The sequence below is a fragment of the Trichosurus vulpecula genome, chromosome 6 (genome assembly GCF_011100635.1).
Source record: "Trichosurus vulpecula isolate mTriVul1 chromosome 6, mTriVul1.pri, whole genome shotgun sequence".
Classification (NCBI taxonomy): domain Eukaryota; kingdom Metazoa; phylum Chordata; class Mammalia; order Diprotodontia; family Phalangeridae; genus Trichosurus; species Trichosurus vulpecula.
Window position 1 is genome coordinate 126,010,855 of NC_050578.1, and position 4,770 is coordinate 126,015,624.

The window sequence follows — 4,770 nt, forward strand, 5'->3', positions numbered from 1 at the left end:
TGTATCATTAGATACATTTTTGAATGTGTTTGTTTTGAAACATTTTGTTTATTTGTTTTTAATTAGAGTCAGAGAAGGTTAAATTCATATTGAATTTATTCAAACTAGGAGGAGGAAGTCCTCTTTGCATGTTCCTTATGAGTTGTCATAAGGTTTGAGACACTATTACGTGACCCTAAGTAGGGCCCAGAGGACCTTGGTAACATGCATCAAATTTCTTTAAGGTAAAGGCCAAGAAATTATCACTGGTCTTTCTTTTACTATCAAAAGATCAGACAGATTGGTGATGACTTAAAAACAATAGCCATTCTCTAGTTTCAATGTTCAGTGGGCCCAGAAATAAAGTAAAATTGAATCCCAAAGTCAAAATGGAGCTTGGTGGCCATCAAATCCAGTCCATACCTGAACAAGAATCCCCACTATAGCATGCAATAAGTGCTTATCCAACCTTTACCGGGAGACAACCACCAATTAAATGGACTTAAGGAAGTTCCATTCATCACCTTAGTTCAAACTTTTATCACTTTTCCCCTGGACTGTTGCAAACATTCTCCTGTTTGAACTTGCTGCATTCATCATCTCCATTCCATGCACCTGACAAGTTGGCATTCCTAAAGTAAAGTTCAATTGTCTCATAATGTCTTGCGCATGTTCAATAACTTAGACTGACTCCTGGTTGTCTATAAGATGTGTGTTCCTTTGTGTCTGATAATTATAGACCTTCTAATATGCTTCTAGGAAACTTTTCTATTGTGTTAAGACACTAGTTCTCCTCAGACACTCTATTATCCAGGAAAAATATATTTGTCTTTTCTGCTACACCACGTATATGCAGTCTCAATGTGTTTGCATAGGCTTTCTCCCATGACTGTAACACTTTCTTGTGTCATTTCCATCTCTTAAACCATATTCCACTTGTAGTTTTAGCTCATATCATCTTCAAAGGTCTATCCTAAGCCCTTTGTTTCTTCTTTCTCATTCCTGAAATTACTTCATATTAACTTCACATATATTTTAAATGCGTTTGCTGTAGATGTTGTTTTCTTCCAATAGAATGTCAAGCAAGTACTTTAGACCAAGAACGATTTTATATTTTGCTCATATATCAATTGTGCTTAACACACTGTTTTGAACATATTATCTCTTAATGAATGCTTGTTGAATTCCCCTTTGGGGGCTAAGTATTATAAAATCATCTTTATTTTTTGTAGAAAAAAATTAATATGGCCTGGGCAATAATTTAATTATGTAGATTAGGGACAGGTTGAATAAACAAGCTCAAAGAATATTCATTAGTAGTTGGAGGTCAATGTGGAAAGACTTGGCTTCTGCCAGTTCCTAATCTGCTTGTCTAAATTCCATTCTCTGCACACTGCCTCTATGTCTGTTTCAAACAGCTGTTCGTGTATGTGCCCTGCTACCTAAACTCACACTTTGGACAACATTTTCTGCCCTTACACTATGACTAAACTTCTGTCTCTACTCTCCCACCAAAAACAGATCTCTGAGCACTGATCCTGTCTTATCTATTTGAGTTCTGAGCACTCTTTGCCCTCCAGTTTTAGCTTACAATGTCACATTCTACCCTTTGCCTCTTTATCTAAAGTCCTGGCTAAATTCATGTCTCTAGTTTTCTATAATGAATGTCCAACCTCTCAATTTCTCCTTCTTGACTATCCTGGACATTAGTTATCATAGGTATTGTATCTGAATTCTCTCCCTTCCACTACCTGTTCCCTTCTAGGCTGCTTTAATTGGCTGTCAAACACCACCTAGAGTACATCCAGGTTTGAAGAAGGTATATAAAAAGATTTATAACATATATGTGTATATGCATACACATATACGCATACATACCTATGCATATGTGTATGTATACATATGTGTATATGTATATATATATATATGTGTGTGTATACACACACACACACACATATATATATATGTATATATGTATCCTTCAGTATTTATGGAGCTTAAAAAAGAAAAGAACCTAATACCATGAGCCTGCCATTGTTTTAGCAGGGACTAAAGGCACCACATGGGGTTAAATGTGAATGTGATCACAATTACGGAAAGAAATAGAATGACAGTCTCAGGGCTCCAAAAGAAAACTTGTGAGTAAACATTAAGTTCATTGAAATTTTTAAAATAAAACAGCACTATAGTAATTTTTTTGGCCCTACAGAGTTCCTTAGTCATGAATCATACTTCCTCCAATAATTCTTCTACTACAATTAATATATAAATTGATATAGTAAAAATGAAATATACAGAAAGAAATATATTCTTATAGATTATATCTAATATGCAGTACATTCATTGTATAACAAATGAATATTATATAACTAAAAACCCTAACCCAGTTTTATCAGAAGTCTTTCATGTTAAGATACAGAAATAAACAAAAAAAATGGAACAAGAACCGAAAATAAAGAACTGAGCAGCTCTGAGAGCTGTGGAAAGACCATTAGATAATTATATCAGAAGAATGAGACTATCTAATTATTGATGGGAAATAATTTGGGGAAGGAACATAAAACAAAGGAAGTTGGTTCAACAGGGTTAGAGTCACCTTTTAATAATTTATGGCTGGTTTCTCCTGGGAAAGCAATGAATTATTTTAGAATTTTTGAATGTTAGAAATTTTCAGTGCTACATATTTGATAAAACTGCATTGCAATGTTTACAATAATGAGTAGTGATCTTTATTTTTGCTATTTGGTTACCTTAATCTGATTTAAATGGAGTAGAAAAGGTCCAACATAGGTCAGTATTGAAATGTGTTCTGAACTTCTGGCTATCAACCTATTTCAGGTGTATAGCTGTTTCATTCCTCTCATAATTATTTCATGCTTGTTTTTCCCCCTTCACAACTTACTAAAGGCAGATGTTTAATTTCTCACAGTGAAAAGTTTTTTGGGGAAAGATTATCAAAACATTAGGCACAACACATATCAAGAACAGAATGAAAACTTGAAATGGTCTATTGCATGTTCTTTTTCTCCATCTGTGTTGTTTTGATGGGTCTGTGATATTCTTGATGTGGGTATGGCCTGTAATAGTTCAGATCTCAAGCTACACATTTCTTCTTATCAGGTTTCATTTTTATCTGTTTCCTCCTATACCTTTTCTCCCACATGTATGTTGTAGAGTGCTTGACATCATTTGAATATCAACAAGGAGTTAGACTGTTCAGAAGTTATTGCTATGTCAGGTCAGGCTACTTTGACTGATGATTAGCCTACCTCTTTCAGGTACAGACATATATGACAGCATATTTAGTACTATTGTCCTGCATAATTATGCATTGGTAATATTTTACAAATTACTGATTTCCACCCAATGCCTTCACTCTTCTGAGGCTATTATTTCACGTCTTCCAGTCAAACAACATTACCAGAAGAATGTTTATGTGTAAAGCATATGTCTTTGATTCAGGAAGACATTCAAGACCATTAAAAGTACAATATTCACCTCAAAACAACCATAAAATAATTTCCCCAAACAAATCCTAGAACAACAGAACCAGCAAAAAGACAAGGTAAAACAACTTTTTAGTCCAAAAATTTGGAAGATTGGCAAGAAAGGTCTATTTCATTCAATTAAAAGGGAAAAGTCCAGGACAGGAGCATCCTAGCAAGCCAGCAGTAAGCCCCACCTCAGCAAACCAGTGAGAGATTGTAAGCCTCAGCATTGTGGAGCAGGCAAATATGAAACAGGGTCCCCCATGTGCCTCAACATAGGCAGAGGATCTGCCAGACTCCTGCTCCAAGAACCACCACATGCTTCAGCACTGCCCTGGGCAAACAGGCAACCTCCAATGGCAGACTTCCACTGGCATGAGAATAACTCCAGGTGAACAGGCAGTGGGCCAGCATCCAGACTACCACATTCTCCAGTGTAGCACCAAGGAAACACGGAAACACCACACCAGCCTCAGCATGCACCAGCAGTAGGAGCCTGGCTTGCAACCAGGTAAGCTGCCACACCACTCTGGCCTCCAGCACCACCAGCCATCCTCCACCACACCACTTCAGTTTAGCACCAGACATGAGGGACCCCAGGGGCCCTAGGATGACATCAGTGCAGCACCAGGTAAACAGTAAGAGTCTGTAGCCACTGGTATAAGAAACCTGACACAATGTCCCTTCTACTACAGGAGTAGAGCTCAAATTAAAAAGAAAGGTAAATGGCCCAAAATACTCCCACAAAAATAAAATCTGACCATCAAAAATTATTATGGTGACAGGGAAGACCAAGACACAAACGCAGAAGAGGACAACAATATCAAAACACCTGTGGGCAACCCCCTCCCACAAAAAAATAATAAGTGGGAAGTGGTTTTAAGCCCAGAAAGAACTCATGGAAGAGATATAAAAAGAGCTTAAAATCATATAAGAGAGGTAGAGTAAAAAATGAGAAAGGAAATAAGAATGGTACATGAGAATTATTAAAAAAACAGTTAACAGCTTGGAAACCTGCTTAAAAAGTAGAATTCACCAATTGCGGAAAGAGATAAAAAATCCACTGAAGAAAACAACTCCTTAATCTACTTGGTCAAATGGAAAAGAAAGTACAAAAGCTAATTGAGAAAAAAATCTTAAATATTAGAATTGGGCAAGTGGAAGGTAATGACTCTATGAGACATCAAGAATCAATCAACAAAATTCAAAATAATGAAAAAAGGAAGAAAATGTAAATTATCTCATGGGAAAAACAACTGACTTGGAAAATTGATACAGGAGAAACAATATAAGAATTATTGGA

The 4,770-nt window shown here is 36.3% G+C and overlaps 1 pseudogene; it reads right to left on the minus strand.

Annotated features, from left to right (window-relative positions):
* Positions 1 to 4,055, minus strand: part of LOC118854745 — a 30,457-nt pseudogene extending 26,402 nt beyond the window's left edge.
* Between the last annotated feature and the right edge of the window lie 715 nt (positions 4,056 to 4,770).